At 38.3% G+C, this 26,559-nt stretch overlaps 1 long non-coding RNA gene across 1 annotated transcript in view; it reads left to right on the top strand.

Moving 5' to 3' along the window:
* LOC107126552 (uncharacterized) overlaps positions 1–25,714 on the top strand; it is a 47,233-nt gene extending 21,519 nt beyond the window's left edge. The window contains exons 3-4 of the long non-coding RNA XR_006693663.3: positions 25,122–25,221; positions 25,321–25,714. This is a non-coding gene — a long non-coding RNA (uncharacterized lncRNA). The remainder of the gene's footprint in view (positions 1–25,121; positions 25,222–25,320) is intronic.
* Positions 25,715–26,559: the final 845 nt, after the last annotated feature.

The following is a 26,559-nucleotide window of genomic DNA, read 5'->3' on the forward strand; positions in this document are numbered from 1 at the left end:
ATAGAGAAAGGTGCGGTTGCTCACTCTCATTTTCCTTTAAGTAGAGTGACTGTTTCCTATTAGACTTCACCTGGTTTGTTTATTTAACGATTCTTCCCAGTAGACTATTATTACCTGAAGGAGTATAAAATAGAAACTACAAGCATGAGTTAGAGAAAACTACAATCTTCCTACCAGAGCTTGGGTAATAATGAATACTCTAGGAACATTTTTCCACCCAAATCCTGAAATTATGCTCAGAATTGTGGTTCATATGCATAGGTGCACTGTGTCCCCTTTAGGGGAGGAGCCATAGCTTTTTATAGGGTCTTCAATAAGTCTGTAGCTTCAAAGAATTGTTAAAACACATTGTTCAACAGTGTTTTCCTTTTGCTATACTTTCACTCAGTAACATTTCCACACCTAGAAAGGTACTTTAAAAAGGAAACACTTTGGCTTACCTGCTCATAAATTAAGCCTGAGCAACGTAATGTACAATAAATATAAAAATAATATGGATGTTAAACGGTGTGGTAAAGTGGTCATTAGTCCAATCATCAGAAAATGTCAAGAGAGATCACAGATTAATTAGAATATATAACCTATTCAATTTTTTTTCAATTGTTGTTTTAAAAGTTTCAAAACCTCAGGGTGTGAGTAGATTATTGTGTGATGTACTTCTGACAAAATTCTTTTAAGTTGACATGCAGGACAGGAATTTGAGTGCTGTGGAAAAATCACCACATTTGCTGATACTGTCTTTTTTGCAATTGTCATGGTCTGTGAATTTTTGGAGTCATAGTTTCTTTTCCCCAACTTGGTCCTTCTGTGTCTTGCTCATTTTTTCCAATGATCCTCATCCTTTAATGGTTATAATCCTAAATATCCTCAAAGGTGGGATACTATGGATGATAACTGAGTTCATGTCTACCTATAACCAATCATTTATACTGGGGAACTAAACTAGCCGTTCTGCAACAACACGAAATGCTGGGTCAGGGGGTGGGCAGTTTGGATGAAGTGATACTATTCACTCATCAGCAGGGACATAATAAATACTTTGAATTCTTTTCCTATAAAAGTAAAAGATTCCACTGAGCTTGTATTACTTTTGTGATGTCCTTTATAAGATACCTTTTCAGGCACATTATCATTAATGATGCATGTTTATAAAATATTTTTTTAAAAGGTTGGTTTTTAAAAGAAGAAGGAGGAGGTGGAGCAGGAGAAATAGAAGTAACAGCAGTAGTTGAGGTGAATCAGAGGCAGAGGAGGAAGAGGAGATGAGAAGTAGGTTGGGAAGAGAAGTGAATGTCCAGAGAATTGCTGGTGCAATATAGCTTTCAAAGAATAAGCTGGGCCAAGAAATACTAGTGTCTTGGAGTTAAATTTTTGTCTTTCTGTCTGTTGAGAGAAGACCAAAAATGAAGAAAGAGGCAGGAAGACCCAGCCCTTTCTGTAAGCCTCAGATGGAGTCATCCTGGTGAAGCATTCTGAGGAAACATGGACAGTGCCCCCATAGTGCCAGGCAGTATTTCTCTAAAGCAGAGATTCTGGGAGGAACATTCCCCATCCAAATCCTAAAATTATATTTGAATTGATACATTCATATGCAGAGATGCATTTTTTTCTCCTAAGGGGAAGAGACATAGCTTTCTTTAGATACTCAGCATAGTCTATAACCTCAAAAAACCTGATGAAACATATTGTTCAAGGTTAGGGATTCCCCGAACCTCTCTTTCCAAAAGCATCCAAGTCGTCCTGCATCTAGCTCCTAAGCCTATTTCCCTAGGGGGAATAACTAACCCCTAAGGGTATTGCAACAACTTTTTCCAGAGGATAAAGCCTAAGTAGCTTGAACCATTGAGTAACTTCAGCCTCCTTAAGCTCATGGGCTAAATTGGTTAACCGCCCAGATTTCAGACGATCTGCCACAGCTATTTATGACCAGTATTCTGTAGTTTTTCATCATCTTCTCCCATTTGCTATGTCATTTGTTACTCACAACACCTTTGTAGTTAAGTAGGACACCTCCAATTAGTTCCCATTTACAGAACAAGAAATTGAGAGAGAAAAAAAGTGACTTGCCCAAGTTCCCAAGTAGCAGCCTGCCAGGCTGAGAATCTAGGCATGGACTCCAGGGAGGGTAAGGCATGTCTGTCTGCAAGGAAGTTAGTCTAAATACAGTTTTGTTGTCATTTTTCTCCAGTGGCAAAATGTTTTAATTCCCCTAACCCAACCCGACACACATTCTTCCACCACACCTTGGCCTTTCTCAGAGAGAAACTGAATCAAAATCACTCAAAGAGAGTCAGTGCTTTTCTCAGACAACAAAAAAATAGCCAGAGCATATCATGCTGCCAGCAAACTCCAGGCACATCAGAAAAACAAACAAACAAACAATGTTCCTCATTATTTTTGAAGATATATTTTGTTTAGAAGTACAGAGCCAGAAACTGCCTCATAGGGAAAATCATCTCCCTTTTGTAAACATGTATTGTGCACATTAATTTTTAAGAAATATGTTTGTTTACTAGAATCTTCTATAGACAGTGTTATTGGCTCTAATATTTTCCTCCTTCCTGTATCTACATTGTTCTTCACATAACTCTGAAATGCACCCACAATGTGCGAAAGATGTACTTCTTTGGGTTTGGACATAGGACTTGCTTTTGCCAACAGAATTAGGCCAAAGTCATACTGTGCTCATTCTGGGCAAAACCATAAAAGCCTTGTGTTTCCTCTCCCCTCTTGTACTTCTGCCATTACCTTGAGAAGACTATGCCAGACTAACCCATTGGTATCAGGAAGGGAAGAACAGACATTTAGGACAAACCTGCATCAACCAAGTCACCCCCACTCATCATAGGCTGCATTAGCCAATGCCGAAAAGATACCTCTCTGAAGATGGCATGAAGACCAAACTATCAGCTGTGTTTGTTACAAAGTGAAGTTCTCTTGGCAATAAACCATGTATTTTTTGTCCAAATGTTGCAGATAAGGCAGTATTACTTGATCTCTGCTGTTGAGTTTTTGTAAAGAATTTTAGGACTCCTTGGTTCCCTTTCATGAGTTCTTTTTATGTAGGAATGACCAGATGTACCTAAGGAGTTTGGCCCAATTGCTAACTGGACTGTTCACAAGTATCTCATCTTCCACACCCACCCATTGTTCTTATATACATGAAAGTTTGTAGTTGGGAAGACAGAAATACAAAGAGAATAAATTACTGAATTGATAAGTAGCCTGTGATAAAAATTTAGATTCCATCGCAATGTCTTGAAAATTCTAAGGGAAAATGATTTGTAACCTGAAGTTCTATAACCAGCTAAACTATTATGCAAGTATATGGGTAGACAAGAACTACCTGAGAGAATCTCTGGGACAGAGCTAAAGCAGTGCTTAGAGGGAAATTTATAGCACTAAATGCCCACAGGAGAAAGTAAGAAAGATCTAAAATTAACACCCTAACACCATAATTGAAAGAACTAGAAAAGCAAAACCAAACAAATTCAAAAGCTAGCAGAAGACAAGAAATAGCTAAGATCAGAGCAGAAATGAAGGAGATAGAGACACTAAAAACCCTTCAAAACATCAGTGAATCCAGGATCTGGTTTTTCGAAAAGATCAACAAAATAGATAGACTGCTAGCCAGACTAGTAAAGAAGAAAAGAGAGAAGAATCAAATAGACACAATAAAAAATGATAAAAATGATACCACCACTGATCCCACACAAATACAAACTGCCCTCAGAGAATACTATAAATACCTCTATGCAAATAAACTAGAAAATCTAGAAGAAATGGATAAATTCCTGGACTCATATGCCCTCCCAAGACTAAACCAGGAAGAAGTCAAAACCCTGAATAGACCAATAACAAGTTCTGAAACTGAGGCAGTAATTAATAGGCTACCAACCAAGAAAAGCCCAGGACCAGACAGATTTCCAGACAGATTGTACCAGAGGTACAAAGAGGAGCTGGTACCATTCCTTCTGAAACTATTCCAAACAATTGAAAAAGAGGAAATCCTCCCTAACTCATTTTATGAGGCCAGCATCATCCTGATACCAAAACCTGGCAGAGACGTAACAAAAAAAGAAAATTTCAGGCCTATATCACTGATGTACATCAATGGAAAATCCTCAATAAAATACTGGCAAACTGAATCCAGCAGCACATTAAAAAGCTTATCCACCACAATCAAGTTGGCTTCATCCCTGGGATATAAGGCTGATTCAACATATGTAAATCAATAAACAGAATCCATCACATAAACAGAACCAATGACAAAAACCACATGATATGTCAATAGATGCAGAAAAGACCTATGATAAAATTCAACACCCCTTCATCCTAAAAACTCTCAATAAACTAGGTATTGATTGAACGTATCTCAAGATAATAAGAGCTATTTATGACAGACCCACAGCTAATATCACACTGAATGGGCAAAAACTAGACGCATTTTTGAAAATCAGCACAAGGCAAGGATACCCTCTTTCAGCACTCCTAATCAACATAGTATTGGAAGTTCTTGCCAGGGCAATCAGGCAAGAGAAAGAAAGAAAGGTATTCAAATAGGAAGAGCAAAAGTCAAGTTGTCTCTGTTTGCAGATGACATGATTATGTATTTAGAAAACCCCATCATCTCAGCCCAAAATCTCCTTAACCTGATAAACAACTTCAGAAAAGTCTCCAGGTACCAAATCAATGTGCAAAAATCACAACCATTCCTAGACACCAAAAATAGGCAAACAGAGAGCCAGATCATGAGTGAACTCCCATTCACAATTGCTACAAAGAGAATAAAATACCTAGGAATACAACTTACAAGGGATGTGAAGGACCTCTTCAAGGAGGACTACAAACCACTGCTCAAGGAAATCAGAGATGACACAAACGAATGGAAAAACATTCCATACTCACGGATAGGAAGAATCAATATCGTGAAAATGGCCATACTCCCCAAAGTAATTTATACATGCAATGCTATCCCCATCAAGCTACCACTGACTTTCTTCACAGAATTAGAAAAACTACTTTAAATTTCATGTAGAACCAAAAAAGAGCCCGTATAGCCAAGACAATCCTAAGCAAATGAACAAAGTTGGAGGCATCACACTACCTGACTTCAAACTATACTATGAGGCTACAGTAACCAAAACAGCATGGTACTGGTACCAAAACAGATATATAGACCAATGGAACAGAACAGAGGCCTCAGAAATAGCACTACACATCTACGAGTCAGGAAAGAATAGATGCTGGAGAGGATGTGGAGAAATAGGAATGCTTTACTCTGTGGTGGGAGTAGAAGTTAGTTCAACCATTGTGAAAGACAGTGTGGTGATTCCTCAAGGATCTAGAACCAGAAATACCATTTGTCCCAGCAATCCCATTACTGTGTATATACCCTAAGGATTATAAATCATTCTACTATGAAGACACATGTGCACATATGTTTTTGCAGCACTGTTCACAATAGCAAAGACTTGGAACCAACCCAAATGCCCATAAATGACAGACTGGAGAAAGAAAATGTGGCACATATACATCATGGAATACTATACAGCAATAAAAAAAGAATGAGTTTATGTCCTTTGCAGTGACATGAATGAAGCTGTAAACCATCATTCTCTGCAAACTAACACAGGAAGAGAAAACCAAACACAGCATGTTCTCATTCATAAGTGGGAGTTGAACAATGAGAACACATGGACACAGGGAGGGGAACATCACACACTGGGGCCTCTCGGGGGGTGGGGGGCTAGGTGAAGGAGAGCATTAGGAGAAATACCTAATGTCGATGACGGGTCGATGGTGCAGTAAATCACCATGGCACGTGTATACCTGTGTAACAAACCTGCACGTTCTACACATGTATACCAGAACTTATAGTATGATTAAAAAAAGGGCAAAAGACATAAACAGACACTTCTCAAAATAAGACATACAAGTCAAGAAACATGTGAAAAGATGTTCAATGTCACTAATCACCAGAGAAATGCAAATAAAAACCACAATGAGATACCATCTTATACTAGTCAGAATGACTACTATTGAAAAGTCAAAAAAACAACAGATGCTGGCAAAGATGTAGAGGAAAGGTAACAGACACGTTGGTAGGAATGTTTTTAGCTCAGCCATGTAGAAAGCAGTTTGAAGATTTCTCAAAGAACTTAAAGCAGAACTATCATTTGACCCAGCAATGCTGTTACTGGGTATATATACATAAGAAAATAAATCATTCTACCAAAAAGACACACTCATATGTCATCAAAAAGATTCACTCATATGTTTATCACAACACTATTCACAATAGACATGGAAGCAACCTAGGTGTCCACCAGTGGAGGCTTGGATTAAAAAAATTGGTACACATTATATAATACTATGCAGCCATATGAAAAATAAAATCATGTCCTTTGCAGCAATATGGATGCATCTGGAGGCCAATATCCAAAGTGAATTAACGCAGGAACAGAAAACCAAATATCGCATGTTCTTATTTTTAACTGGGAGCTAAACAATAGATACTCATGGGCATAAAGATGGCAATAATAGCCACTAGGGGCTACTAGAGTGGAGAGAGAGGAAGAGGGGCATGGGTTGAAAAACTAACTATTGGGTACTAGGCTCAATACCTGGGTGACAGGATCATCCTTATGCCAAACCTCAGCGTTATGCAATATACTCACGTAACAAACCTACGTGTGTACTCCCTGAATCTAAAATGAAATTTGAAATTATTTAAAAAAAAACCCTCTGGTGTCTAAATACTATAGCAGCAAAACCAACACTACTTTAATAAGTGAGTTTACATACTTTAGCACTTCTTTTTGAAAGCTCTTTATTCATCAGAGCTTAATTATTGTCATTTAAATATTTTCATATTTGTCACATAATTAGGAATGTTGCAAATACTTTGTCATTTCCAGTTCACAAACGGGATGATGAAGGAACAGCTAGACTATGACTTGTGTAACATACACATATTCCTTGTGTGTCTGTCTGTCCGAAATCCAATTTTCTGTTCAGATGTGTAAAATATACATATATATCATTATGATTAATGTTCTATAGAAGGGGTCTGGTGGAGCAGAAGAAAGGTTGCCTCTTAAGTGTAATTATAGCTGCTAGGGAGGGCTATTGTGAGAATGAGAAATATAGAGAAAGTAAATAACACTACACAATGGAAAGGTTAAAATCTTTCAGGAACTACACAGATTAGAAATTGATCCTGTCTGGCCAAAAGCTAATGGAGGCTTTAAAACCCTTCCTCCTCCCACAGTGAGACATTTGACAGTAGTCTTTCTCTAGACTCATAGGAGACTTGTATTTACAGCATTCATATAGATAATAGTAACCAATAACTCTTATTGAGTAATTGCTATCTGCCACGCTGAGTCCTCCATATAGTTTGTCTCATTATATAATTAGAATCTATAAAGTAGCAAATGACAGACATGCTTAGAACCAAGGAAATAGCGTGGTTAGAACCAAGGAAGTAGCAAATAAAAATAGACGTGGTTAGAACTAAGGAAATGAAGATTCTGCACTTAAAAATAAAAAGGCAACTTTTGAGTAATTGCAGAAAGGCCTGGGATTCTCTACAATTTGTAGATAAATCCTGATACCATCTAATGATGTTTACTGTGGTTTCTGGGCCCAGATAGGATGTAACAAGGACCAGCAAATAACCTCCTAAATAGGTCCAGGTCGATAACCAGAACAGAAAACTTGCTTTTGGCCACACTTCTTAAGGAGGGGCTCTTACTAGTTAAGAGAGTTCAATATTAAATAAATAATAAATAAATAAATAAATGTTCTGGATGTGGGTTGTTTAATGTAAATTCCTATTCAGTTCATCTGATAATAAACTGTATTTAATTCATGATGTAATTCTATGTTCTGTCATGGTTTTTACAAAGCCGCAACTTGAAAAAACTTTTTTGGGTATTGCTTTTTAGTGGATGCAGCTGTTGAGAAGGGGCAAGGTTTTGGCTTTATATTGTAGTTCGTGGTCACTGATGCAGAGAGGTGTTTATAATGTATTGTGAGTGACTTAAGCAGAGTATAAAACATATTATCCCATTTTGTAAAAAAAAAAACAGGCAAATGAAACACTAAACAACATTGTTTATTAATGTTAGAAAATTTGAAACATCAAAACGTACCTCAGAGCAAAGAAAAAAAAGGAAATGAGGAACAACTAAATGTTTAACTATAAAGCACCGCTTAATAAATTGAGGTAGATATATATGCTGCCTTGAAATATGGCTGTATAAAGGAGTACTAAGAGGGAACTTTGTAGCTCTAAGTGCCTACATTAGAAAAGAAGAAAAACTTCATTAAAAAAGAAAGATACATCTCAAAGAATTAGAAAAGCAAGAGCAAACCAAAGCTAAAATTAGTAGAAGAAAAGAAACAATAAAGATCAGACAAAAATGAAATTAAAATAAAGAAAATAATACAAAAGATCAGTGAAACAAAAAGTTGGTTTTTGAAAAGTTAAACGTAATTGGTAAATTTTTAGCCAGACTGAGAAAAAAAATAAGCAGATCCAAATAAATAAACTCAGAGTTGAAAAAGGAGACATTACAACTGATACTGCAGAAACTCAAAGGACCATTACTGGTTACTCTGAGCAACTGTATGCCAATAAATTGGAAAATTTAGAAGAAATGGACAAATTCCTACACACATACAACCTACCAACACTGAACCATGAAGAAATCCAAAACCTGAACAGACCAATAACAAGTAATGAGATCAAAGCTGTAATAAAAAGTCTCCCAGTAAAGAAAAGTCCAGGACCTGATGACTTCACTGCTGAATTCTATCACACGTTTTAAAAAGAACTAATATGAATTCCACTCAAATTATTTCAAAAAATAGAGGAGGAGGGACTACTTCCAAACTTATGCTGTGAGGCCAGTATTATCCTGATGCCAAAACCAGACAAAGACACATAAAAAAAAAAAATTACAGGCCAATATCTCTGATGAATATTGATGCAAAAATCCTTAACAAAATACTAGCAAACCAACAACACATTAAAAAAAAGTCATTCCTCATGACCAAGTGACATTTATCCTTGGGATGCAACGATAGTTCAACATATGCAAATCATTCAGTATGATACATCATATTAACAGAATGAAGGACAAAAACCATGTGATAATTTCAATTGATGCTGAAAAAGCATTTGATAAAAGTTAACCCCTTCATAGTGAAAACCCTAAAAAAACTGGGTGTAGAAGAAACATACCTCAACATTATAAAAGCCATATATGACAGACCCACAGCTAATATAATACTGAATGGGGAAAAACTGAAAGCCTTTCCTCTAAGATTTGGAACACGACAAGGATGCCCACTTTCACCACTGTTATTCAGCATAGTACTGGAAGTCCTAGCTAGAGCAATCAGACAAGAGAAAGAAATAAAGGGCATCCAAATTGGAAAGTAAGAAGTCAAATTATCCTTGTTTACAGATAATATGATCTTACATTTGGGAGAACCTAAGACTCCACCAAAAAGCTATTAGAACAAATAAACAAATTCAGCAAGCTTGCAGGATACAAAACCAACACACAAAAATTTGGCATTTCTACATGCCAATAGTGAACAACCTGAAAAATAAAAAGTAATCCCATTTACAGTAGTCACACATAAAATTAAATACCTAGGAATTAATTTAACCAAAGAAGTGAAAGGTCTCGATAATGAAAACTATAAAACACCAATGAAAGAAATGCAAACACTAAAAAATGGAAAGATACTCCATGTTCATGAATTGTAAGAATCAATGTTGTAAAAATGTTCACACTACCCAAAGCAATCTACAGATTCAATACAATCCTTATCAAAGTACCAATAATATTTTTCACAGATATAGAAAAAATTCTAAAATTTATATGGAACCACAAAAGACCCATAATAACAAAAGCTATCCTAAGCGAAAAGAACAAAACTGAAGGAATCACGTTACCTGGCTTCAAATTATACTACAGAGCTGTAGTAACCACAATAGCATGGTATTGGCATGAAAACACACATGTAGACAGATGAAACAGAATAGAGAACCCAGAAAGAAATCCATACACCTACAGTGAACTCATTTTTGACAAAGGTGTCAAAAACGTACACTGGGGAAAAGAAAGTCTCTTCAATAAATAATGCTGGGAAAACTGGATATCCATATGCAGAAGAATGAAACTAGATCTCTATCTCTTGCCATATACAAAAATCAAGTCAAAATGGATTAAAGGTCAGGCATGGTGGCTTACGCCTGTAATCCAAGCACTCTGGGAGGCCAAGGCAGGTGGATCACCTGAGGTCAGGAGCTCGAGACCAGCCTGGCCAACGTGGTGAAACCCCGTCTCTAATAAAAATACAAAAATTAGCTGGATGTGGTGGCGGGAACCTGTAATCTCAGCTACTTGGAAGGCTGAGGCAGGAGAATCACTTGAACTCAGGAGGCAGAGGTTGCAATGAGCCAAGATCGTGCCATTGCACTCCAGCCTGGGCGTCAGAGAGAGACTCTGTCTCAAAAAAAAAAAAAAAAAAAAGGATTGAAGACTGAAATGTAAGACCCCAAACTTTGAAACTACTACAAGGAAACATCAAGTAAACTCTCCAGGACATTGGTCTGGGCAAAGATTTCTTGAGTAACACCCCACAAGCACAGGCAACCAAGGCAAAAATGGACAAATGGGGTCATATAGAGTTAAAAGGCTTCTGCACAGCAAAGAAAACAATCAACAAAGTGAAGAGACAGCCTACAGAGTGGGAGAAAATATTTGCAAACTACCCGTCTGACAAGGGATTAATAACTAGAATAAATAAGGAGCCCAAACAACTCTATAGAAAAAAAAAATCTGATTAAAAACCGACAAAATATTTGAAGAGACATTTATCAAAAGAAGACATACATAAGGCAAAGAGATATATGAAAAGATAACCAACATTACTGATCATCAGAGAAATGCAAATCAAAACTACAATGAGATATTATCTCACCCCAGTTAAAATGGCTTATATCCAAAAGACAGCAATAACAAAGGCTGCTGAGGATGTGGAGAAAAGGGAACACATGTCCACTGTTGGTGGGAATTTAAATGAGCACAACCACTATGGAGAACAGTTTGGAGGTTCCTCAAAAAACTAAAAATAGAACTACCATATGATCCAACAATCTTACTGCTGGGCATATACCCTAAAGAAAGCATATCAGTATATTGATGAGATATCTGCACTCCCATGTTTGTTTTAGCACTGTTTGCAAGAATCAAAATTTGGAGGCAACCTAAGTGTTTATCAAAGATGAACAGATAAAGAAAATGTCCTGTATACACACAATGGAGTACTATTCAGCCATAAAAGAGAATGAGATCCTGTCATTTGCACAAGATGGATGAAGCTAGAGGTCATTATGCTAAGTGAAATAAGCCAGGCACATAAAGACAAACATAGCATATTCTCATTTATTTGTGGGATCCAAAAATCAAAACAATTGAACTCATGGAACTAAAGAGCAGAAGGATGGTTACCAGAGGCTGGGAAGGGTAGTGGGAGGGTTGGGGTTGGGGCACGATGGGGATGGTTAATGGGTACAAAAAAAGTAGAAAGATTGAATAATTCCCAGCATTTGATAGCATAACAGGGTGACTATAGTCAATAAGAATTTAATAGTACATTTAAAAATAACTAAAAGAGTATAATGGGATTGTTTATAACACAAAGGATAAATATGTGAGGGGATGAAAGCCCCATTTTACATGATGTGATTATTACACATTGGATGCCTGTATCAAAACATCTCATGTACCACATAAATATACCTACTATGAACTCACAGAAATATAAAATTAAAAATTTAAAAAACAAAAGTAACCGTGGACAATATATAAACAAATGGATTTCATGTGTTCCCATAAAACTTTATTCAGAAAAAATATAGTTGTAGACCCAGCCATCCCATTACTGGGTATATACCCAAAGGATTATAAATCATGCTGCTATAAAGACACATGCACACGTATGTTTACTGCGGCACTATTCACAATAGCAAAGACTTGGAATCAACCCAAATGTCCATCAGTGACAGACTGGATTAAGAAAATGTGGCACATATACACCATGGAATACTATGCAGCCATAAAAAAGGATGAGTTTGTGTCCTTTGTAGGGACATGGATGCAGCTGGAAACCATCATTCTTAGCAAACTATCACAAGAACAAAAAACCAAACACCACATGTTCTCACTCATAGGTGGGAACTGAACAATGAGATCACTTGGACTCGGGAAGGGGAACATCACACACCCGGGCCTATCATGGGGAGGGGGTAGGGGGGAGGGATTGCATTGGGAGTTATACCTGATGTAAATGACGAGTTGATGGGTGCTGACGAGTTGATGGGTGCAGCACAGCAACATGGCACAAGTATACATATGTAACAAACCTGCACGTTATGCACATGTACCCTAGAACTTAAAGTATAATAATAATTAAAAAATAAAATTAAAAATAAATAAATAAATAAATAAAAATTTATTGACACTGACAATATTCATAACTTATTGTTAAAGCAGTAAAACATAATCCAAAATATTTCAATTTATTTTTATAAAAAAAGTACACATAGATAAAACATTTAGAAATATAGATACTAATATGTTAACATGTTTACTTTGAATAGTGAGATTACAATTGTTTTTACATAATTTAAATAGACTATTTTTTTTAGAATGGTTGTAGATTTACAGAAAGTTGAGGAGGTAATAGAGTTACCATATATCCTATATCCAGTTTCCCCTATTATTGCCATCCTATATCAGTAGAATACGTTTGTTACATTAATAAACTAATATTGAAATATCATTAACTAAAATTCATGCTTTGTTTGAATTTCTTTAGTTTCTATTTAATGTCTTTTTCCTTGTTCCAGGATCCCATCTAGGATACCACATTACATTTAGCATCATGTCTTCTTTTAACTAAAATTCGTACTTTGTTTGAATTTCTTTAGTTTCTATTTAATGTCTTTCCCTGTTCCAGGATCCCATCTAGGATACCACATTACATTTAGCATCATGTCTTCTTTTAACTAAAATTCATACTTTGTTTGAATTTCTTTAGTTTCTATTTAATGTCTTTTTCCCTGTTCCAGGATCCCATCTAGGATACCACATTACATTTAGCATCATGTCTCCTTAGGAACCTCTTGGCTGTGACAGTTTCTCAGACATTTGTTTTTGTTGACAGTTTTGAGGAGTACTGGTCGGGTATTTTGTAGGATGCCCCACTATTGGAATTTGTCTATGTTTTTGTTATGATTAGGCTGGGGTTATGGGTTTGGGGAGGAACAGCTGATTTTTGTATTCTTTTAATTAATTATTTACTAAAATGAACATGTTTTACTTTTGTACTAAAACAGTTATGATGAAATCATGTGCGCGTGCACACACACACACACACACGTATATGCATTCATCATTGCTAGCCATCAGCTATCTGGATGGTTGCCTGGGTTGGCACTGGGTGAAACTGCGATTAGCAAATTTTCTCCTCAGTAAGTTTCAGCTGCTCTTTTCAGCATTCTCTCATTCCTGTTTTAATGTGTCTGACAGTTGGTAAAGGTTTAAGATACAAGCTTTTTTATGAAGACTCTTGCATTGTAATATAAGATTCTAAAAATCTGATAAGTTTTCAATACCCAAAGGAATTAGACTCTAACAGCAGAGTTGCAGGGACCTGGTGGAGAAGTTGCAAGTGGATAGAGAAGGAACTGTTCTCCTCACCTCTATTCCTAAGTTTGCTCAGGAATAGCAAACTAGTGATTATTGTCTATGTGAGATGCTCATCAGAGATGAGCAAAGACTCATCAGAGACAAGCAATGTACAGGTTAGCAAAGGAATCAAACTATCTGTCAGAAATTGAATTAGGACCTTAGAATAGTTTTTTCCCCGATCCTAGGAATCTGTTGTTTTTGTCTTCAAAACCCTATTTCTTCCTTCCTTTTATAATAAGAGTCTTATTTTCCTTTAGTGACTCCCTTTCTCCCACTCTCTCCTACTATTCCAGAAATGACTGTCTGACCAGATCTAGAGTCCAATAGCTCCTTCCCTTCCCACGGTGATTGGTGGATCTGGAATAAACATGTGACTCTAAGTGAGCCAATGGGAGCTTGTCCTGAGACTTTTGCCAAAGCTATTAGGAAAGAGGAGCTTTGTTTCTGTGATGGATGTTAAGCTGATAGGGTGTAAGCCGGGAGTTGCTAAGGATTATCCAGACTACCACAGAGAAACAATCTGTCTGAGAGGGAAGTCAACACAAGAGGAATAGATTCTTGAAGATAACGTGTGATTTTTCTGACAAGCCAGATTTATCTCCTAGACTTTATAGTTACATAAGCCAGTAAAGCTTTTTTGTTGTTGTTGTTGGTGTTTTTTTTTGGTTAATTCACTTCAGGTTGTGTTTTTGTGGCTGCAACTAAAAGATTCTTCATCAAAAGGCTCTCTTAAGATCCTATTCTTTTAAATAAATTAACTATCTTTTTACTCAAGTGTCTGACTTCAGCATATTTTCCTACTTCTTAATTTTTTTTTTAATCTTTGGACTCTTGTATCTTGTTTCTTATAAAAAAAAAATAAAGATAACCTGTTAAAAATTCAGTCAGGCTGATTATTTAGTTTCATGTAGTCTATACAGTTTATCTCCACTGGTGATGAAATCAAATTCAGAACACACTAAAATATCGAACATAGTGAAAATATCTCTGTGATTAGGACATAGCTACAACTGTGACTTTAAAAGATTTTGGGCTCGACACGGTGCTTACGCCTGTAATCCCAGCACGTTGGGAGGCTGAGGCTGGTGGATCACTTGAGGACAAGAGTTGGAGACCAGCCTGGGCCACATAACAAAACCCCATCTGTACTAAAAATACAAAAATTAGCCAGGAATGGTGGTGCACACCTATAATTCCAGCTACTTAGGGGGCTGAGGTAGGAGAATTGCTTGAACCTGGGAGGCAGGGGTTGCAATGAGTCAGGATTGGGCCACTGCACTCCAGCCTGAGCTACTAAGTGAGATTCTGTCTCAACAACAACAACAAAAAAAACTGTAAAATATATTGTTTAATTTTATTTTTTGAAATGGAGTCTCACTCTGTTGCCCAGGCTGGAGTGCAGTGGTACAATCTCGGCTCACTGCAACCTCTGCCTCCTGGGTTCAAGCGATTCTCCTGCCTCAGCCTCCTGAGTAGCTGGGATTACAGGCACACGCCACCACACTTTTTGTGTGTGTGTGTATTTTTAGTAGAGACTGGGTTTCACCATGTTGGTCAGGCTGGTCTCGAACTCCTGACCTTGTGATCTGCCTGCCTCAGCCTCCCAAAGTGCTGAGATTACAGGCATGAGCCATCGCACCCGACTTATTTTGTTTAATTTTAAGCAAGCCTGTTAACCAGTGGCCACCTGTCTCTTGCCCCAGTAGTTTCTCAGCTATCAGAAAATTCTTCTGGTCAGTTTACATGGCACCAACACCACCTCAGGTTTCCTGTTTTTATAGCGTCATTTGGCAAATGATCAATCAGCCTCTTTCTACCACCCTTCAATCACTGGCCAACGTGAAATGAGTTAAACAGAGTAAAATAGTATTCTTTGCACTGGAAGAAATGTGAAGGTGATACAGTTGCTCTCAAGAATTCTTTCATACAAGGTAAGGGTTGAATGCTTGGACATTTCACAGCCACTAAAAACTGGATCTCAACCCCAACTCTGCTGTTTACTTGCTATCTGACTGCAGAGAGGTAACGAAAATCTCTATAATTCAGTCTCATCATCTAAGAAGCAAGAATAATAATAGAAAAATAACCTAAAATAATATATCATACAATATTATATAAAACAATAGGGCTGGTGTGAGATTAAGAAATGTGGTCCATAAAGCACTAAACACAGTGGCTGACACAGAGGAAATAGTCAGCATCAGGTGGCTCTTTAGATATGTAGTTGATCACATCTGGAATTCACTATGTGCTTAAAATGGATTCTTTATATAAGGCTTGTCTATTTGACATATCCCAAAAAATTAAAAATCAAGCTGACTGGTCTTTTGAGAATGAAAGATGTGGGGGAAAATGCAATGAAGATCTAATTTGGGTCAATTACTCACTGTCTTGCTTGTTCGGGAATTATGACTAGAAGTGTTAATAAAAGAATTAAGCCATGAAGTGTTGCTGTAAATATTTGACCTCTGCTACCACCCCTGTTGTAAGGACTCATTGAACACTCTTACATGTTGCATGGTGCATGCTCATTAATTTTTCTATTGCACTAAGGTTAACATTTTACATAGATATCAAAATTATTCATACTTCACGAGTCTATCAGAAAATGATTTTCAAGAAAAGTGCCATTGCTTATGACTTTTCTGAACACAGGTCATGGGAAATCTAAACAGCATTAAAACTATGCTAGCATTTCTCATATTTCATTTTGAAAGGACAGCAAATGATTTCAGGATGGTACTGGCCCATCTCTCCAAACCCTCTCTGTAGTTGCATGATAGAAGAGTGTGTGAGAATTCAAACGATAATTCATAATGGATTTGACAGATGTCTTCTTTCTTGGTGATGAGGTGCTAGCATAAAGGGAACTTGGTTGACTTCCAATCCTTGAAGCTATTGGTTCTGATTCACTTCTGTTAAGCAGATATTTTCGGATAATGATACTATAGGATAAATGCTGATTAGGTCCATTGTTAGCAGAGGGGAGCTGAGCTAAAGCAGTTTGCAAGTTGTGACTGTAGTTGCTTGATGAACTATTGATCTAATTGCCTACATTGCTGAACTAACTGAAGGATTTCTTTAATTTAGAGGATGATGACAGGGAGGAGACTATTTACAAATAGTGTTTCTTGTACAGCTGGGTAGAATTTAGGGTCATTCATTTATGTTCAGCATTTCCAAAGGTTAACGATATGAATCATACAACTGAAACTGGCATCACATGGCTTTAGAATGTCACCACATCAAACACCCAGCTGGCGTCAGGGAAGGAGGCCTGATGTCATTGTATGTTTGGCCTATATGTTTTCTTAACCCAACAGCTAGCTTCCTGTGAAACAGTACATCCGCATGGAATGTCTTCATGGACTGCACGTAGAGTTCAGGATACTTCTGCCATCTTAGTTGTGTGAGTGAGCCAAATCACACAGCCAAATGCCCATTTGGAAAATAGGTTCTGAATTTATAGGTTCTGAATTTCAGGTTCTGAAAAACCAAGGGAAAAAGATTTGCCTATAGAGAGATCACACCAAGGATACCGAGCTGGGGATAATTAAAATAAAAGTGACGTTAACCAGGTTAAATTCCGTTTTAGGTGATCATCACTGTCACACAGACAGTTCTGGTGATACATTTGCAGCAGCCAACTTTGCAAGCTACAAAGGATCAGCCTTGTGATCCAGATTTGGTCTTTGATTTGGGGGATGCCATTTGCATTCTGACACTCTTCCTGTGATGAGTTTTATGACTTCTTATTACCCAGTACATAAAACTCTGCTTTTGCATTGTGATGGCTATCCATTTTAATCTTCAAGAATTTATAACCTGATCCGAGGTGAGTGATTTAAAATAGAAAAACAAGCAAAGACATATGTTAGAAATACTAGTGCTTCCCCTGAGTTCTCTGAGGCTAGTGTTGGGCTGTCTTGAGGCCAGCATGGTCATGGTTTCTGCTCTACCACCTCCATGCATCATGAACCTGGAGCCTCTATACCTTCCCCATGTTTAGAATGTACAGATTTGATGGATGAAGAATCTCCCACTAAATTCTTAAGTTTCCTGAGGGAAGGTTCTGTCTCTTATGCAGCATTATATACATCTAGTGTCTGGCATGGTGCCTAATGTATAGTGGGAATTTCAGTATTTTGATTGAATAAATAAACAAATGTAGATGTGCCCATGTGAAGTAGACCACACAGGAAAAGTTACTGTGTAATTTATTCATTGGCTGACTAGCAAATAGGATGTTTTGGAAATAAATTGGTCATATTGCTATTACCCTCCAAATAATCACATTATTTTTACAGATTACAATATAAGCATAAGCATCGTGTGAAGTAGGTGTCCATTCTGATTCTAAAAATAAGATGGTGCATCAAATGGCAAAGTGATTAGGAATCCCTTTGGACGGTTCATTGGTAAGGAATTTGATTCTGAACTTTAAATTCCTTCCGGTAACTTTAAATTCCTAAAGCTAACTTGCTTTAGCTAACACTTGCTCCGCCTGATTCTTACGTATCTTGATGGCTCTGTTAGAAAGCAGAGTAGTGACTAAATCAGTAGAAAATACTGCAGCCACTGCATGGGTCGGGGGCTGGAGGGGATGATACTTAAGGACCCTTCTGTCCCTGAATTGTTCTAAGCCTATTAAAAAACCAACAAAATAAGACAACAAAAAAGGAAAAAACCCACTTCCAGAAGCAGTCTTTTCTATGGGGGAAAAAAAATCATCAAGCTGTTATTTGGCATCTTGTTGAAAAGGCACAGTTAAAAAAAAAAAAAGATTATGGGACAAGTTTTTTTAATTTGCATTTCTACGAGTTGCTTTGCTGTCATCTAGAAATGGCTCAAGCCTTGTGTTTAGGATCTTAGCATGAGTCAGGAGGGACTGAGCTTCTGCCGCCAACCCTTACCCACCTGCTGATGGTGATGGGGAGGCTTTTGCATTCGTTTCCATGTCAGCTGACCCTTCAGCTTGGGTTCTGGAGCTTGCAATGTCCCTCACAGGGACAGGGACTGATCCTGGAAATGGCCTGGCAGTTTACTCACCCAGCGGGGGTGAACTCAGGCAACCAACAACTTGGTGACTTCGACAGATGTTTTTGTCTCAAAGCCTCGGGCACCTTGCCCTGCTGTCTCGCATGCAGAGGGTGATGCCTGGCACCCTGCCTGGTGCCACCAGGAATGAGTGTAGCCCCAGGGAGTACTGCCAAGTCATGTTGGTGAGCTGCTTTCTGGGGGCCAACTGGCCGCTGGATAAATGTGTTGGTCGGCGTGTTCACAATAGTCAGGGGTCACACTAGCTAAAGTATCTCACTGCTTTCTGTGGCTGTAACTTCTGAGTCTGTGTTCTATGTTTCAAGCCATTTTGTTTATGTATTTCCTTTGCCTCATTGTGCAATTGTGGTGACTGAGGGGGTTCATTGGACAGAAGCCATAGGTTTCACGGTTGTGTCTGTAGCAAAATATTAGTGGGAAAACATGCTGCCCCAAGTGTATTCTGGTTCAACCCTGAAGATTGAAGTCACCTAAACAATAAATAAGAGATAAGCCCTGCCAGTCAACACAGATTCCATAGACCCACTTTTGGTAAAGCATGGTGCAGTTGAAAAGCACTGAGCTTGTAGTCAGGAAGCCTCTGCATATTCTCCTTCACCATTTATAAGCTGGGCCCTTGAAATGTTTTCAATGTATTTTAAATTTGATCCTGTTCCTATTTTAATAACTTTATTTTGTGTTGAAGTATCCCTCAAATTAAAAAGAAAATATGAGTGAACAGGTTGCAAATGTATCAGGTTAGTTAAGTCTTTGTGCCTCAGTTTCCTTACCTGTATAATCATTTATTCATTCAATACACAGCAGTCGAGTATTTTCCCTCTGCTGGGCACTGGCCTGGGTCCTGGGGGTACAATGGGGAAGAAGACTGGGTCCTGCTCCTGTTCCAGGAAACAGAGTCATTATTCAGGGATGAATCCCAGAGCAAAGAACAAGGTGCTCTTGCAGAGAAAAGAACCCAGAGTCATTGGAAGATGGAGGTCAAAGCAAGTTATTCTGCTGGGACCTTAAGCTCCATCTAGAGGTGATGTTTTGAGCTGAGCTGAAAAGAGGAGCTGGGATCCTGTCAAGGCTTGGAGCAGGAGCAGGCTGAGTGCATTCTGAACAAAAGAGAAAGTGTGTTTGGTAACACGAGGCAATAAAAGAGTATCTGGAAACAGGGAGAGGCTGCTGCTGGAGAAAGACAGAGTGGCAGACGTGTGAAGGGCCGCAGCAGTGGGGCACTGTGCCTGCTCTACCTCATTTCACAGAGGTGCTAGGACCATCGCCTGGAACAACACTCTGCAGGCTAGGAAAATGATTAACAGAGGGTTTGTTTGTTTGTTTGTTTGTTTCTGATTGTGAAAACAACCTAGTTTTATGGTAGTTAATTTAGGAAATACATGTTAGTATTTAAAAAAAAAAAAAAAAACCCTCCAGAATCTCTCCCCAGAGAAAGAACTGTAACATTTTGATGTGTTTCTTAACACCTAGGTGTGATTCCATGTTACTCTCTGTGATGTTTAAACTGAGACCTAAAGAATAAGAAGGAATCTTTATAAAATGTGTATTGTCCTGCACATTCTCAAATCACAGCCCAGAAGGAACGAACAAACAGTGTTTGGTTTACTTATCTTTTGTGACTTATTATATTTATCCTCCTCACTTATGAACTGCATATTAATTAAACAGCAATTAAGTGAAATAGAAACTTTACATTTTTTGAAAGGGTGTGCCAGAAGAACCATGTGATTAAAAATAAAAACGATAAACCCCGTCTCTACTAAAAATACAAAAAAATTAGCTGGGCGTGGTGGCGAGTGCCTGTAGTCTCAGCTACTCAGGAGGCTGAGGCAGGAGAATGGCGTGAACCCAGGAGGTGTAACTTGCAGTGAACTGAGATGGGGCCACTGCACTCGAGCCTGGGCAACTGAGCGAGACTCTGTCTCCAAAAAAAAAAAAGAAAAAAAAGTAAAAATAAAAATGGTATAAAGGTGTAAAAAAAAAAAAAAAAAAAAAAAAAGAATAAGAAGGGAGTGGTGGCAGATACACGGGAGGTGCCTCCAGGCAGAGGTGAGCTTGTGGAAGGCCCCGAGAGGGGAGAGACTGGCCTGTGTAAGGAACTAGAAGAAGATCAGGGAGCTGGAGTTGGAGGTGAGAGCAGGAGCAGTGAGGTGAAGTTGCAGGTCGGCATGCAGATCATGGGACCTTGTGGGGCATGCCCGGAAGTTGGGCAACTGGGAAGTTTGATGAGCTTTGACCATGAAACTGATATGCCGTGGTCTTCCTTTTTCCAAAGACCACCTAGCAGCCAGAGGAGAACTGATTGTGGGAGGCAGGTGTGGAAGCAGGGAGACCAGATAAATTCGTGTGAAAGATTATGGTGGCAGTGGAGATAGAAAGCATTACTTTCAAGGCCAACTTGGGGATGTGATTGACAGGATTTGGTGATAGAGTGCCATGGGAGCTGAGGAAGGAGAAACTGAGGATGAGTAATCATGGATTCACAGACATTAAGGTGCAGACAGTTTTATTATACTCAGATAATAGAAGTTAACTGTAGTTATGATGTTTCTGATTTCCCCATATTTTATCAATTATCTATCATCCCTTATCACCGATTCTTGTGTTTTTCCACTTTAGGCCTTGAAGAAATGCATGTTGGTAGAGAAGATTGCTTTACTTATCTCTTTTGTTTTCTGCGCTTCTACCCCTAATTCCAGGAGTTTCCATCCCTTTCTGGGTGCTGGTCAGAACTCATAGCTCAGAGCCACACCCATGATATGGCCTAAAGGGGAGGCAGAGGAGACTTGGATGAGCAGACACAACACATCCCAAAATGTGCTGGACAAGCAGGGGAAGGAAAGTGCTGCCCTTCCTTCTGATGTGGAACCTGCCCTCCCCACTCCCACACTCTGGACGAATCTCTCGCCTCTCTTGATCAATCTCTCGCCTCTCTTGATCTTGTGGGTTAAACCAATATCTGGAGGTAAAGCTGAGTTGCTGAAGGTCTCGTGAGTAGATGAGTCTTAGTGAGTGAGAATGAACTCCAGTCAGCTTTAGAACACTGACAAAAGTCAAAGCTGATGGTGTGACATGGAGTTAATGTTAGCTGGTTAGGATGACTGGCTGGTGGTGAACTAGAATGTTAGCGGTGGGTATCTTTAACTCCTGAGGTTACAGGTGGCATTAATTTTCTTCTTTGTATGTCTGTGTATTTTACAAGTTTTCTGCGATGAGCATGTGGTCTTTAAAAAACCTGATGAAAATTCAGTTTTATTATTGCCATTGCTGTAAAATTATATATACTTCTCAAATTCACCAGTTTTAATAACTATGTGAAATGCATTTAATTTTAGGGAAAAGATGGCTTAGCTTTTATTGAAAGGAATTACTGTTCTGTTTCTTTTGAGTGACAGAGCTGAGAGCCCCTAAAAATAGATTGCCTGTTTGTAAATCTGCCTTGTATACTTGGAAATTTCTAAGAAAATACAAACTGAGATTTCACTCAAAATGTTTAAAAATATAAGTAGTATATCTAAGAACTTTAACCATATGATTATCATATATAAGCTGTGGCATATGTGTGTATGTGTATACACACATACATCATATATATATACACACATAATATACATTTACATACATAAAATTTACATATATACATTTACACATATATGAAATCTTTGTATCACCCACAGAATTTAACTTAGTACCAGAATATTCATTTTAGTATCTCACTATTTGGTAAGTAAGTGTTGGAAGTATGTGCTATTCTGGATTTTACTTATTAAAAACGGTAAGAAATGCAAATGACAGGAGGGGCAGGTCTCCTTTGTAATGTAGCTTACTTTTTTAAAAGTTTTTAAGCTTTTTAAAAACAGATTTATATTGAGAGGCTGAGGCGAGCGGATCACGGAGTCAGGAGATCGAGACCATCCTGGCTAACGTGGTGAAACCCCGTCTCTACTAAAAATACAAAAAAATTAGCCAGGCAAGGTGGCGGGCGCCTGTAGTCCCAGCAACTCGGGAGGCTGAGGCAGGAGAATGGCTTGAACCCGGGAGGCGGAGCTTGCAGTGAGCTGAGATTGTGCCACTGCACTCCAGCCTGGGCGACAGAGTGAGACTCTGTCTCAAAAAAACAAAACAAAACAAAACAGATTTATATTTGGATGAAAAAAATCAAGTAAGTACAAATAAAGGGACTTGATATAAGAGCAGTACATCTAGAAAGGAGATAGAGGCTTTAGTTTTCTAAGATCTCAATATGATGTAAGATTAAAAATAAATATAATTTTAGGTTGCATTAATATAAATACAGTATCTTCAACAAGAGATATAGTACTTTTTACTTAAAAACAAGCCCTGTGTAGGCCTGGCATGGTGGCTCAGGCCTGCAATCCCAGCACTTTGGGAGGCCGAGGCAGGCAGATAGATCACTTGAGGTCAGGAGTTCAAGACCAGTCTGGTCAACAAAGAGAAACTCTCTCTACTAAAAATACAAAAATTGGTCAGGTATGGTGAAACATTCTTGTAGTCCCAGCTACTCAGGAGGCTGAGGCAGGAGAGTCACTTGAGCCTGGGAGGTGGAGGTTGCAGTGAGCTGAGATTATACCACTGCACTCCAGCCTGGGCAACAGAGCGAGAATCTGACTCAAAAACAAAAAAACAATAACCAAAAAAACCACCAAACCCTGTGTAATTTTCTTTGAAGAGAAAATACCTTCACATGGTTCAAATATAAAAAAGTATAAAAATATGTTTATTGAAAAATGTACACTCCTTTTCTCTCCTGTGTCAGCCTGGTTCCCATCTCCCCCAAGAGGTAAGCACTGGTGTCAACGTGTTTGCTCTTCTAACGATTTTGTGTAGTTTCAAACATTCTCTTCCTTTTAAACGAATGGCAGCATTATGCACAGTGTTCTATATCTCTATACCTTTTTAAATTAAAAGAGTATTTCAGAAATTATTTTAATATAGATTCTTCTTTATAGCTATATAATATTCCATTGTGTGATGTACTATGTTTAACAAATCCCCTACTAATAAACAGTTAGGTTTTTCCCTCTTTTCCCTTGGCCAAACAATGCTTCAGAAAATAATCTTTCTCTTTTTTATTTTTAATTAATTAATTATTATTATTATACTTTAAGTTCTAGGGTACATGTACATAACGTGCAGGTTTGTTACATATGTATACTTGTGCCATGTTGGTGTGCTGCACCCATCAACTCGTCAGCACCCATCAACTCGTCATTTACATCAGGTATAACTCCCAATGCAATCCCTCCCCAGAAAATAATCTTAAAGCATCATGTGTATAAATATATTAGTAGGATAAATTTCTAGAAATGGAATTATTAACTCAAAGGGTATATACTTCTTCTTTTTTTTTTTTTTTTTGAGGCGGAGTCTTGCTCAGTCGCCCAGACTGGAGTGCAGTGGCGCGATCTTGGCTCACTGAAACCTCCGCCTCCCAGGTTCATACCATTCTCCTGCCTCAGCCTTCTGAGGAGCTGGGACTACAGGCGCCCACCACCACGCCCGGCTAATGTTTGTATTTTTTAGTAAAGACAGGGTTTCACCATGTTAGCCAGGATGGTCTTAATCTCCTGACCTCGTGATCTGCCCGCCTCGGCCTACCAAAGTGCTGCAATTACAGGTGTGAGCCACCAGGCCCGGCCCCTCAAAGGGATATATATTTTTAAAATTACACAGTTCCTGATAATTTTTCTCTAGGATTAAACAATTTATAGTCCTATTAGCAGTGAATAAGAGTAACTGTCTACATTCTCACGAACAATGTGTTATCAAACATATAATTCTATAAGTGAAAAGTGGTATTTGATGTAGTTTTTGATTTCTATTTCTTCAATGGAGGGAGGACACACATGTTTCTAGGTTTATAGGTCATTCATATTTCCTTTTCTGTGAACTCATTCATACATTTTGTCTAGTCTTCTGTTATGTTGGTTATATTACCCTGTTAAAGCTAAACCCTTACCAGGGTCTACGATGATCTGGTACCCAGGTGTGTAAAATTTTCTGTGGATTAGAAAATACAGGAGAAAATTTGTGAGAGATGATAAAAATGGAAAAATGATGCTAAAACATTCCAAAGGCTATGGCCTGGGTGCTTACTTTTGCTTTAAAAACGTCCACATACTGGGAGTATTTCCTTGGGAAAATAATTGGGTTTCATAGTGGAAATTAGAAGAAAATATTTGTGTTAAGAAAATTCATGTTATCTTCTACTTTGATGGAAATCAACTTTTTCCCAATTAAAAAATATAAATTGTGTTACAGATTCAAGTGCAAGTGGTTTTTAAAGTGACATAGCAAAGTGAAATGGAGGATTGAAGCAGTTTTCTGGAGAGCCCAGGCTACCACCTGATTACCTCGTCTGGTATGTACATGTAATTAACAATTTTTTGTGAGAAGTTTAAATCACTATAGCAGTCAACTGTTTTCCAAAATTCATTCTTCTTTTCTTCTACTCTACTAGGTTGTTTTCCTGAGTGCAAAGAATTTTGCCACAGCTAAAGTCAGTATTTCTCAGCTCCTTATTGCAGCTAGATGTGGCCATGTGATTATGTTTTGGCAATGGGATATGAACAAAAATGATATGTGGCACATTCAAGTCCTGACCTAAAAGGATTGTTATGTGAATATCCATTGTGTCTTCTCCCTTTCTGCTGACTGAGATGTAGTTGTGATGGCAGGAGCTGGAGGAGCCACTTTGAACTCAGAGATGGAAAACCTGTGTTGAGGAGTCCTGGACTTTTATGTAAAAACTTCTTATTTAAACTCTTGTATGTCTGAGTCCTTTGATCATAGCATCTTAGGCTGTATTCCCATAAGTACAATATCTGCTTCATAATAAACTGCCTCCAAATGCAGTGACTTATAAAACAATCATTTATTAGCTCCTGATACTGTTGTTTGTCAATATGGGCTATGCTCATCTGGGCAGTTCTCTGGGTTCACTCACATGGCTGCAGGTAGCTGGTGGGTGTGCTAAGCGATAATTGGTTCTGGATGGCCTCATTCATGTGACTGACAGGGGCAGTGGGAGCAACTGAGTTCCATGTCTCTAGCATTTAACAAGTTCAGGCTTTTTCTCATGGTGGCTGGATTCCAAATGTAACCAGAGATAGCAAACCCCAGTGAGCAATCACTTTTTACACCCCTGCTTGTATTATACTTGGTAATGCCACATTGGCCAAAAAAAATAACATGGGCAAACCAAGAGTGAATGTGGGAAGGTGTATATTTACAGCAGGGTTTCTGAACAGCAACACTCCTGATATTGGGGCTGGAAAATTCTTTGTCCTGTGGGCTGTCCTGTGCACTGTAGGACATTCAACAGCATCCGTGGCTTCTACCCCTCAGATACCAGTAACAGTTCAGACCATAACCTTCACACACCCCAGACCATAACACCCAAACAGGTCTCTAACATTGCCAATGAAGTTTGCATGGAAAAATTGCCTTCAGTAGAAAATAACTGGTTTGCAGGGAGATGTGAACCTGGTGTGAAACTTTGAGGGCTATTAATGCGACAGTCTGCCACGTACAACAATTGATAGAGTCAGCTTATTTTTCTTTGCTGTGTTGTTACTCTTAAATTCGGACACTGCTGCTAATTATCTCCACTGATATATATGTTTTTGAAAGGCTGTTATTTAGTTCAAGGACTCTGCCCTTGTGTTTAGAGCTTGATGTTGTTTGTGATTCTGACTTT

Source organism: Macaca fascicularis, chromosome 17 (assembly GCF_037993035.2).
Source record: "Macaca fascicularis isolate 582-1 chromosome 17, T2T-MFA8v1.1".
NCBI classification, from domain to species: domain Eukaryota; kingdom Metazoa; phylum Chordata; class Mammalia; order Primates; family Cercopithecidae; genus Macaca; species Macaca fascicularis.